The sequence below is a fragment of the Coturnix japonica genome, chromosome 3 (genome assembly GCF_054131305.1).
Source record: "Coturnix japonica strain WE chromosome 3, WE-NBRP24, whole genome shotgun sequence".
NCBI classification, from domain to species: Eukaryota; Metazoa; Chordata; class Aves; order Galliformes; family Phasianidae; genus Coturnix; species Coturnix japonica.
Window position 1 is genome coordinate 40813290 of NC_140665.1, and position 12433 is coordinate 40825722.

The following is a 12433-nucleotide window of genomic DNA, read 5'->3' on the forward strand; positions in this document are numbered from 1 at the left end:
GGCTAGCACTTCACAGCTCATTTCGTTAGAAACATTAAAAAAAAAAATTAAAAAAAATTAGTTTTATTTGCTATTTCCAGAAAGGCCAGTCTTCAGACCAGCTCCCTAACCACTGCATTGCTGCCAAGTGTACGGTTTAATAATCACTGCTTGTGCCTTCACTTTCCAGAGGCTTTCTAGTAGAAATATCCTCTGGTGCTGGGTGCAGCAGATTCCATGCTAAGCACAGTCCTTTCCAGTGCTGCAGCTGATAACAGAAAAGATATCACAACAGTATCTTTTTGCAGCAAAACCCAGAAACATTTACTGAAGCTTTTCTATCACTCCAGGAAGAAAGTATTATAACCTGCACAGAAAGATAAACCTAGATACACATAGAAGACATTTCACAACTATAAACACTGTTCTTATCACTGCGCTCCCCACTCTGCACCAACCATCCAAACAATTTGAAATCAGACAAGAGTCTCACTTCACACTTGCACTGCATATTCCTAGCACATAATGTAAATACACGTAATTAAAAACAAACTAAGAAAGAAACATTGAAATTTGTACCATATCCTGAGTTTATGAAGACAAGACACCGCAATATTAACAACAGCAACAAAAGTCAGGAGAAAAATGTACAAGCAAGTATTGCTTTAAAGCCAGCCTTCAATGAGTTTTTCTTCAACTAATTTCTTTTACAGCATAACAAGTCCATAAACATTTACCACCCACAGTGTCCCATGACAAGAACTGAAGCTACTTTCCTATGCTATGAAAAAGCTTTTTTGTTTGTTTGTTTGCATTGAAACCACAACCCACAAGTGATGCTACATTTTTGCTTTGATAAAGACCATAAAGAACCATTTCCTATCCTCTTCTTCTCCAGGTCACTCAATACTTCACAGGACTTATCTCCCTGCGCATTTTCTTCAGGACAGTCTATCCTGTCTTAAACATTTCACATGCAAGGAATTAATTCTGTACCTTTGACAACCTGAACCACAGAACCCATTTCTGAACCTTCCCAAGTTCTGTCTAAGAGATGGAAGACCTGTACATGGCAATAAAACGCAAATGCAGCACAGACATAAATAACTGCCCATTTTCTTTTGTTCTGCATTATCCTAACAATTGATGGAATGAATCCTTCTGTTCCTAAATTGGCTATCTCACACAACTGCCTATTGTAATCCCACACCATTGTTCCTTCTTGCAAGAGGTTACAAATTCTGTGTGCCTCCCTAACATACCCGCCACTTTTTTCTCACCCACTTTGAACTTAGAGGTCCTTCTGCAATTAGATAAGGTTGAATCTTGACTTTTCTATAGCACACATTTTCATAATGGAAGTGTAACTGCCACTCACCTCTGAAAAACATCCTACGTGATTTTATTTTATATTTTTTTAAATCTCCTTGATGATCTCATGCAGAAGATTTCTGGAAATCCTACATACCAGAGCAAATTGGATCTTCTTTGCATACAGAGTCATCTACATTGGATAAGATCTTTAAGATCAAGTCCAACCTGATTTACTACATCCTATCACTAAACCATGCCCGTTAGTACAACATCCACATATCTTTTGAATACCTCTGTGGATGGGGCCTCCATCACTTCCCTGAGGAGCTCACTCCAACACTTCTTACTTGACTACCTTCTCTGTGAATAAATTTATTACATTGTCCAATATTCTTGGTAATTCCTTCAGTGAGCTCTAAACAGTTTGAGAAACATCTATTCACATAGATTATGGAGCTATTAAAATTATAATGCATCCACGAGATTTTTATGTTACTACAGATTCTAATCAGCATAGACGACATTCTTAGTAATCATCCTTTTAATTATGGCTTCACACTGCATTTATGCCCAAATGCCTAGGGGTGGCTAGCAAGAAGAGTCATTACGTAGCAGTAAAGTTACCTCATCTCTCATTTTTTATAGTAATGTGATGAATATTGTCTGATTCTAGCAACTTGCTTTCATGCTGTCAATTTGTCATCTTAACAAGTACATAAGAGCTCCTCTGATGAGTTATGCAGAAAAAGGTCTTCATCGTGACAGCCATTCCAAGATTTTCAATAGTCAACACCAAAGCAAAGTTCCTCTTCTATTACCTTACTTTGATAAGTTTTCTTTCATAGAAGTGATCATGACATAGCCATATAGATTGTATTAAATTCATGGTAATGTGCTGAAATCAAGGTTACTGCTAAGGACTTTTGACACATTATTCAGTAATTTTTTTTTACCCCCCTTATGTTATACTTTCATATTTTACTTGCCAGATTTTATACCCTCACATCTTCATTTGTATACTACTTCAGCTTTCTAGGAACATGTTTTGCCTAATGCTCAACCAGTATGTTGACTCCCCCTTCCCTGCAAAGGAAAGAAGATTATTTTACCAAGAAAGCCCGCTGTTAACATTAGTCATGTTTTAATCCCACAGACGGTATTCATTCTCTGCAATAACACAGTAGTAACTAGCAGAGATTCAAGAGCAAAGGAATGCAATATAGATCCATTCAGAAGGGATCTAGAAAACACAGAATCATAGAATCACAAGGTTGGAAAGGACCTACAAGATTATCCAGTCCAACCGTCCTCCCTTTACCATACCTACAGTAAAACCACTAAACCATATCTCATAGCTCCTCAACCAGATGCCTCTTGAACACCGACACGGTCGGTGACTCCACCACCTCCCTGAGTAGCCATTCCAGTACCTGACCACTCTCTGAGAGAAAAAGTTCCTTCTTATGTCTAGTCTAAACCTCATCTGATACAGCTTACAGCCATTTCCTCTGGTCCTATTCAAGAACCTCCCCAATCTCATGGGTTTCTCTATTATTATATTTTAAAATTTCGTTGCTAAAATTTGATGCTACTTCTGGGAACTAACAGAACAGAGAAGTGACAAAACTGCACTGGGACCACTGAGATACAACGTTAGCACTACTGCTTTCAGAGAAGAAGCGCTTTCCTCCAAACAACCATCATCTGAGTTTTAGATTCTTGCTTTGAAGACAACCAGATGTGCTGATACTGGCTGCCCATTTTCCCCATACTCTTCCAGCTCAGCTTGTTGTGCTGTCCCTCTGCAGCCCATGCATCTCAACACACTTCTCAAAAGTTTTCCTTTAAAAGGAACATAAGCTGCGCAACTGCACCACGACATTTCATAATAGGAATATATTTTCCCACTATAAAGTTCCAGTTAGTTTAATGTTTCACTTGCAGTAAATTGCAAACTTTCTTTACTGGAGAATTACAGAATTTAAACACAAATGTTCAGTATTGCAGAAGTCACTAGTTTCATGTTTTGAAAAATTAGGGGGGGCAGAGACTACAAAACAGTCTTCATTATAATATTTATATATCCTTTATGTATTTATTCCTAGCTTAGGGCACATTTAACATACTGGCCAGGTGCTTTGTGTAACATATAACAAACATGCACAAAGACTCACAAAGTGCCACCACCCACAAGAAGAAAACAAGGTCTTAAATTTCTCCTGTCCACTGTAACATCTGCATTATGCCTCCAGACTCACTCAGCCCTGCATTTCTTTGGCAAGACTGCAAGCTAGGGTCACTATGATTTATAATGTGGACTTGTGTCAAGAAGAAAGGCTAATTAATAAAAATATCCTGTCAAAAATTAAATAGATACGCAGATATCCAAGCGTTACTACCTAACATAAGCTTATAAGTCGATGAATCTCCCCAGAATGTTTACATATCTCAAATTAATCTCTCTCTAAAGATGAGGAACTGCCAATTACCAATTACAAAAAAGAAATCAAATCGTTTTCTAACTTTCAAAAGCAAGCAATTATGAGGCTATAAGAACTCTTAAGTTTCTCTCAGGAATTTACACGCATCATATGCGATCTCTGTTTCTCATCTAATCATGTTTTAAATATTTAATGTATGTGCTGTTCAAGTCCACTTCCCCTTACACAGGAATGTAAGGATACAGAACAGTTTTCCACCATGCCAGCAGAGTCAGTTCTCACAAGAGTTAAGATTCTGATCATCTAGACTGCAAAATATATTCTTGGAGCAGATAGCTGAAAAGTCAGCTTCTTTTAAGCCGCCCAAACAATAAAGAACGCTTCCCTTAAATACAAAGCCTACTTAGGATTTTTTCCATCATTATCAGAACTTGCAGTGATTTTACTATTGCAGACAATAACAGAAGACTTGGATAATTAAAAATTCCAGTTAACTGTCATTTGTTTTTTTGTGTGTTGGCATCGTACCTTAGTCACAAAACATGATATGTAGCTACAACATTCAGCAAATGGTAATAAATAAAATGTTTGGTGGATCTGTACTATAACAGCCAATCAAAATGCCCACCAACGCATCTTAACAGCGCTTCAACTGCTTTGTTAAGACTGTCACTGACTTTATGCAACAGCCAAGAGGCCAAGTGTTCCAAAAGTTTGTCTTCAGATAAAGAAGCTGAACACTGAAACACACTTGAGACTTCAAGCACGCTTGAAACAAGGATTTCACAACATGAAGGCTTCAAAATTCCCCCAAATCCTCCAAAGTCTTTGACAAGATGTTCCTTGAGAACACTGGCATTCCCAATGCTATGGGTCTCTTCTGACAGTCTTGCTGACCTCAGACCATCACCAGTTGAAAAAGCACCACAAATGAAGGAGACAAACGTTACAGTCATGCAGACTACTTAAGGAACATTTGAAACTAAACGCGTGGCATATAAGTTTTTAAATCAAACATTACCGTTTAAGTCTTCCAGGAAGCTTCAGCAAAATGACTTCTGTTTTTTGAAAGGCTTCTTTGCTCTTTAGACCGAGCTCCTGGTTACCTCCTATCACATAGGCATTGCTGCTTTTAGCAGTATTAAGGAATAATCAAAACCACCACTCATTCAATGTTAAACTATACAGAAGTGCAAATTAATAAGAGGTTTGGTCTATGATTACTGAGACTGGTTAAAGAAATCACTGAGAGCATTAAGCAATGGAATACTGAAATATAAACATGTCTGTTTTCCAAAAATCTCTATAAAAAACAATGCTTTGTTTCTTTTCCCCAACTGTTCTAGTCCTTCTACATATTAAGAACACAACAAAAAGGCACGTGAAAAAACAAGTGGAAAAAGTGGAAAAGAATGCACTAAGTGAAGTTCGAGAAAAGTCTCCAATGGGATACAATGGGATTTGTAGCAGGGAAACCTGGACTTCCTGAAGAATTAAACAGAGGCTTCTGCAAACAAAGCAGTAAATAGCCAGCCACAGTAATCCGCAGCAATGCTCCTGCATGAGAAAGGAAACCCCTCCTTTATAGTGTCAGAGGAGGTACTGAGAGATTATTATTCAGCTACGTGGGACGCAGCAACAAACAAAGGTCAGGACGCTTTTCCCACAGGCTGGCAGGCTTTTAAACTCCCATCCCACCAGTATCAACCACAAATCAATACATACTTCAATATTTTAGCATAAGTGGGTATATTACACAGGGAGAACTTGATAAACTATTTAATCTCTTGAGTGGTAGAGAATATGCAAACTTCTGGTCAGAAAGCCTTAACTGTAACATCTCCAAGAGTATATCATTGATTAAGGATTATTATTTTTTTAAGCAATATTAATACTATTCATCGTGGCAGCTTCTAGAAATATCAAAATCTGGCGCTGAGAACATCACATCTTTCTTTGTGCCCCATTCAAATTCTGCAGGCAAAAATCTGCAGAGGTTTAACTACTAACTAAGCTGCAATTATTATTCAGATACACGTACTTGTTGCTCCGGAGTTTTGCTAACAGAATATAAATCACAATGAAACCAATGCAGAGGGCAACAATTAGAATTAAAGCAAATACACGTTGCTTTTAAATGCATTTGGGTCACAATACAGATCCAATAGATCACACGCTGCATGACATACCGAAACATTCATGCAGTTCCTTAGTACCTGACACACAGTCAATCTACAGAGTAAAACATGGAACTGCTTCCACACCCACAGCATGCAATACTAACAAATAATATATAAATTAAAAGAAATTCAGATTAAAAACAAAACAGAAAAACCAAACACTAAGGAAATAAGCATTAAAATTACATGAAGTTTTGTAGCACGAATTCCTAGAGGATATGCCAAACAGGAACACACACAAACTCTATAATAAACCATTAAAAAGGTTAAAAAACACCAGCAGAATCTGCCATATTAAATATCTTAAAACATTTTTCATCTACTGGAGAAAGCAAAGCTTTTGCTAACCTACAGCTTTTCCAGCACCTCAACAAGTGCAGTTTCACAACTGATGGCAGAACAACTTAAATGGGTGTAAAACAGGAAGAATAAAGATGATTAGACAGCTCCTATTAAAAACAACTACAATTTCATCAGCTTTATTTCTTTTTCCAAACCTTTGACACGTGGGTCAATGAGGCATTCAACAGCAGATTGACTCATTCTGCCTCAGCTGTGTTCACAGAAGCAGGGCCAACAACAGTCTTCTATCAGAGAATTATCAGTAACACACAGCACCAGGTGGCAAACTAGGAGAAATCACCTCTTTATTTTTCCTGTAGACAACCACACATGAGGAATCAACCTCACTACAAAATAAAATGAGAAGTCAAGATCAAAAACCATGGATACTACAAACATTTTTGTACTTTAAAGGTAATGCAATTAAGTCAGTGCAAGAGCCACTGCAGTCTATGACAAGCACTACAGAAATAAAATCGCAAACAAAGATTAAAACTCATTCCTATAAATATAACTGAAACACACTCTAAAAAGAATTTGCTAACCTTAAATGCAGCTTGAAAGTCCAAGTGAACCTTAAATTGTAGCTGAGGCGAATATTCTAATGTATCTTGCACACATTCTCCCTCTTTCTCAAACTGCCTTCACAACTAGAACAATCAATCCAATGACTACTGGGCTTAAAAGAAAAGCATGTTGTAATTTTCATCCTGAAAATAATCACCTCACATTTCAAAATCCAACTCTGTAGTTGACCCATCTATACTAAGTAAACAGGGTAACTCCTACCTCCTTCAAAACAAAGAGTTAAGTGTCAGAACTGTATTTTGCCAAGGCCACCAGACAGCACACAGCAACCATCCACACTTCACTCTGAAAGCACTTGGTTGTGTAAGCAGTGTCAAGTGTCTTTAAGCAAGACTTACAGCTCCAGAAGCAGTTACCATGAGAAATAAAACAAAGATATGCCAAAGGTGATCCCCAAAAGCACTACAGGCTCTGTCCTCTAATTTTCAGACCCATAGAAAACAATCACACAAACCTTACCAGGTTGGACGGGGCCCTGGGCAACCTGATCTAGTAAAGGTGTATGTTTGGTGGCCCTGCCAGGCAGGGGGGTTGGAACTACATGATCCTTGAGGTCCCTTCCAACCCGGGTCATTCTGTGATTCTGCGTGATAGGCAACACACAGTGACTGTCTGCCACCTGCAGGATATTTTTTGTTACATGTACGGCATCATTTCACTTTTCACAATTAAGCAGAAGGAAACACAGATCCCTCTTCCTACTAAACGAAATCTGAGGCAACTTACTGGAAAATATCAAAGTATTTTAACAGTTTTAACAGTAGAAGCTCCACCAAAAATCATAGATACATGCAGAGCCTCGTGGTATTTGAAAACAGCTAGTCAAAACCAGGGCAAAGTCTGTGCTGAATTGCTCATGACACATTTAAGAGCAGGAGCAAAAAAAAACCCCACAAAACAACAAACAGCAGCAGGTCTTGAGGGTACATCCCTTACCTTTCCACTCCCTGCCTGCACCATGTCACTGTTGCAGACCTAAGGACACTTGTCAGTATCTCCACAACACTTAGGAGAAGAAAAATGAGTAGTACAGGCTATCCGCTGTATATGTATCCACCGTATATGTATCCACTGTAGCACTTCTCAGTTATATGTTAAAGATAAATAAATAAACAAAGCAAGGTTTTCACCTATTTACTTTGTTGCAGACTGTTCCTTTGCTTCTGTGAACCACGGAGCAGCAACCTCGGCCAAGCTAGAAATTCTTTTCTACTTTTCCACTAGCATCAGCACACTCCTGACCCTGCACAGAGCCTCTACAGCCCCATAAACCAATAGGGACTTCTTTGTTTTGGGCTGTGCTGACTCGGGTGTGCCTTGAGGCCTGTGTACAGGTCAGATAAGCGCTAGAACAAAGAAGGGAGGAGAAGCCAGCAGATGATCCATCCAGCCTGATCTGCTCTGCTATTCACACCTGCTCAGTGATGCAGCATCACCTTAGTCATCAGCTCACCTTGCCAGCAGCCAGGCAACCTTTCATTGTCCCCCTGCTTTCTCATGCACGTTTATACAGTAGGGAAGAAGCTACCAGCACATCAAAAAAGGTGTTTCCGTGTGGGGTAGCAATTCAACTTTCAAAGTGCTATTTCTAAAGCTAGAGGCAAACAGGCTTTCCAAAGGAATCTTTTGAACTTTTACATAACAAGTGAAGATTTGAATGGAGGTTTTTAAAGAGAAAGTAGGCTTAGCTTATATACAGTGGCGCCAGCACAAAAGAAAACTTCCCCTGCATATGCTGATGCTGATATGGCAGAACTATATCAGAAGAGACTGGCATTGCTCATGAGCTGAGTGGAAATTGTGGCCTGCTACTGAAATGGCACATCTCTCTCACACAGGCTCATTCTCCAAATGCAAAAAACTCAAGAAAACAAATAACTTTCAAAAAGTCATAAAATACATTTTACAATATGTATTAATTATATTATATACATATTATATATGTATACAATATCTACTAACAGCACTTCTGGAACTGAAATACTGAAGGAGCCCTTGGATACCACAGTTATGCCATATTTTCTATATAATTTATAGAAATAAAATTGTTTCCGACAGAAATCTTGGCAGAGAAACATCATTAAGAATAATCTGAGGTACAGCTTCTCTCTTCACTGTGGAAATGAAATCGTCTCTATCTGACCACTCAACAGAGGTAATATTCATTTTTACTTGCTACTGGAAATATGAGGAAAAACATACACTGCACGACAGAAAAAATGCACTAGCAAATAATTTAAATGGGCACCTCAATTAACTTCTAATCGGCAGTGCATTTTTACTATATTAGTATCAAACTTCTGTATGGTGCAACAGAGCATCAAGAGAAAACATCAAAATTGGGTCCCATTTGCATAATACAACCAGGGGCTGTGTCATATTTACTCTTCAGCTGACAGAGCCGGCGAAGACTGATTGCCCCAACTTCTTCCCTGCACTGACACACTTGGCCATGTTTCATTAGTTCCGCGCTCCTATAGGATGTGCTGGAACCTGCACTGCAGAGGGTTAAGGTATCCAGCCACACTGACTGAACTAGAAAAACGCAGATGCTATCCGATACTCTGCAAGCAAGTGCTCTGGCAACCAGGATAATTAGTCAGTAGTTTATGGTAGGAATGCTAACAAGCCTAATAGGAAACAAGCACCTGATTCTCCCAGAGCAGACAAAAAAGGGCAGCGGGGAATCTACATGAAGAAAAAACCAAAGGCTTTGCAGACAGGCACAACTAAGATATACCATGAAACTCAAAAAGGTACATGAACCTTTAGTACAAGATGTACTCTTGACTGGACCCAGATAACCCAGCTTACCAAGATTTGGGCCCACTTTAAAAGCAGTGTAAAAAGAATAAAGTATGTATACACTTTTTTTCTTCTTTTTCTCTGAGATATCTCAGTGCACCTACAAACATGAAGAATCAAACAACCAAGCAAAACGTATGAGGACACTACCTGACAACACACAAAACCTAAAAGGGATGAATAGTGAGTATATAAACTTGAGGAAAAATGGGTTCTAAGCAGAAAGAACTCTCAATCAGTATTCTCTTGTTTACAGCGCTGTTAAGAGCTCACTGCCAAATTGACATAGCTGAAGGTTTTATAGCAGGTCAAGATCTTGCCAAAAAGCAATGTGATAGCACAGAACTGCACAGGCCTGTTGCCAGCTTCATTAACCTTATTACCAGTTCAACTACCTCAAGAGACATTAACGTGCAACATTTAAATTTGTTCCAGTTGTACAATTATTGTTGCACCGTCTTGGAATTTGGTCTGCAATCATTAAGTTCATACATTCCAGATAGCACTGGGTCAAATCCAAAACTTGACTGGATTTCAAAAAGTTATTTTCCAAGTATATTAGTTCAGTCAAGCAGGACAGAAGGAATAATACCATTTCAAAATGTAACCTGAAACACAATCTTGTTCTAACAAATGCTCTGGATAGAAATAGGTGGAGGAATCTTCTTGAAAGATTACTGCTGTTCCTTTCTACCCCAAATACTTCCTCACTTCCTCTTTTTCTCAGAAAAGCAACTTTGCACTAGATAATCATTGACAATATCAGCTCTGAAAAAACACAAACCCAACCAAACAACCCACGTGCACAAGCAAACAAAAGCCAAGATCAGCAACGCTGAATTAAAGTGACTATGACACCATTTACTGATCTCACTCCACGATGCACAACCACAGTGCTTCTATGTTGCTTCAGTCTGTGCACACACACAAAGAGCCAAGAGAGTTTTCTGAAGTCACCTTTGCCACACATCCAAAAGAAGAGATATTCATTAACTGCAGACAAAAATAGGTACAAATGGAAACGAAAACACTTCAGTTGGAGACATTATTAGAAGCATTAACAGTAAACTGTATGAACATCTGAATGAAATACTTGGCCCCTATTGAAACTTCCAAACATGAGAGAGTCCAAACAAGTTTGCTTTTCTTTTTAATCCTGTTACTCAGAGAACCCTGCAGGTACCATCATCAATCTGAATTCAGTTTTCTTTTCTATTTTTAATTACAGAAATGATGCTATTTCTTAAAGCTTATAAAACAGCCCATTAGTGTCATTGGTTATTTTAATGGAGAGTGAGATTACCCAAGGACGTGGCCAGCTTCAAAAAAGCTTTGTGATGGCTGTAGCAGTTTGATAAAGTTTAGTTGTTGATAGCTTTCCCCTCACAGATCCTACTTAATCCTGTTATATAATCTTTGGCAACAAATTTACCAAATACGGTGCTTGGTGAATGACATTCAGTTTCATTTAGCTGCGTTTGAAAACAATGCCACTTGCTGACAAATGAAAAAGGGGCTTTCTCTGCAGTAATGCCACCTACAATATCTTCAGACTGATACTGATCCTGCATTCGCTCTTTTGTGAGGTTTCTCTTTGACTTTTTTTTCATGCTAACACAAAAGCTAGTGCAAAATAGTCCTAAACATTTAAATATATTTCATGCTTGCATGTTCGGACTGGTCCAGAAGTAATACCTCCTATTTTACTATGTTGGGTCACAGCATCAGAGGCAAACAGTGGTGGTATGGCAGTAGGAGTAGAACCTTTCCACTAACATTCCATTACATGTAGCTGCCATGAGACAGATGGCAGCAGAGGGGCAGCCTGACAGAATGGAGTCTGACAAGGGAACGCGTTTGAAGCAAAGCTGTGTCACTGATATCCTCCACGTGGAAAAAACGGCCCCCACTGACATACACTGATGCTTGCTGAATATGCATGGAGACCAAACAGTGGACAGTGAGGCAGTGGGTGGTGCATTTCAGTAGTGGTTACGGTGGGTCACCTCCACTGTGTAGATTTTTGAGTGTAGCATGCAGGCTCTTGTTCATCATTGGTGAAAACACATAGCTAATGGTGGTGAGTATGCAGAAAAATAAGTGTTTTGTAGCGGTGAATTTCCTCCATCAAATAGTGTTATTGTGCTCTTTGTAGCTGTTACATTTTCCATGGAAATAAATAGGACGCATTTCTTTTGGAGCAACCTACATACCTACTCAACAAAAATATTTCTTTTGCTTCCAATTTTATTTCCTGTCACTGCCATCTTTTCCATTGCAAGCACTTCTGTGAACTATGATGGGTGTTCCTCCCTGGACTAGCTCTGAAACAACCAAAAACTGACCCCCAGCTTCCTTAGGAACCTCCTCCATGAAGCTAAAGGAGGGATTACAGAACACCCAACTGAACTAGAAGTGAGTGGAGAAATCTTTGGCTGCTAGAAAGCCATATCGCTAGCTGAAGAAATGAATATAAAATCACATGCTTGTATTTTTCCCTTGTGCAGCAACTGGTATTCAAAATAAAGCCAACAACAGTATTTTACAGAAGCAGGGAGCATCTCTGCAGATTCAGATCCTGACAGATTGGGAAGTATATCAAAAGCTAGCTAGCACTATCTGATAGTAATAACTTGAATATGTATGGGAATTAAAGGCATTTCATCCCTCCTATTGAGACTTCTATTTAAATAGTCCAAGCCTCAACAAACACATCATTATGAAAGTAACACTGCTTTTGAAACTCAATATAAGAGGCCTGACAAAGGCTACTGAAGTATAATC

At 38.8% G+C, this 12433-nt stretch overlaps 1 protein-coding gene across 41 annotated transcripts in view; it reads right to left on the bottom strand.

The window, feature by feature from the left end:
* Nucleotides 1–12433, bottom strand: part of AFDN (afadin, adherens junction formation factor) — a 107429-nt gene that overhangs the window by 76149 nt on the left and 18847 nt on the right. Inside the window, exon 1 of one of the 41 annotated variants that reach the window (XM_085543422.1) lies at nt 6412–6603. The exons of the other annotated variants lie outside the window; for them this stretch is intronic. The gene's annotated coding sequence lies outside the window, so the exon portion shown is untranslated. Of the gene's footprint in view, nt 1–6411; nt 6604–12433 lie in introns of those variants that run through there. 41 annotated transcript variants of the gene reach the window in all.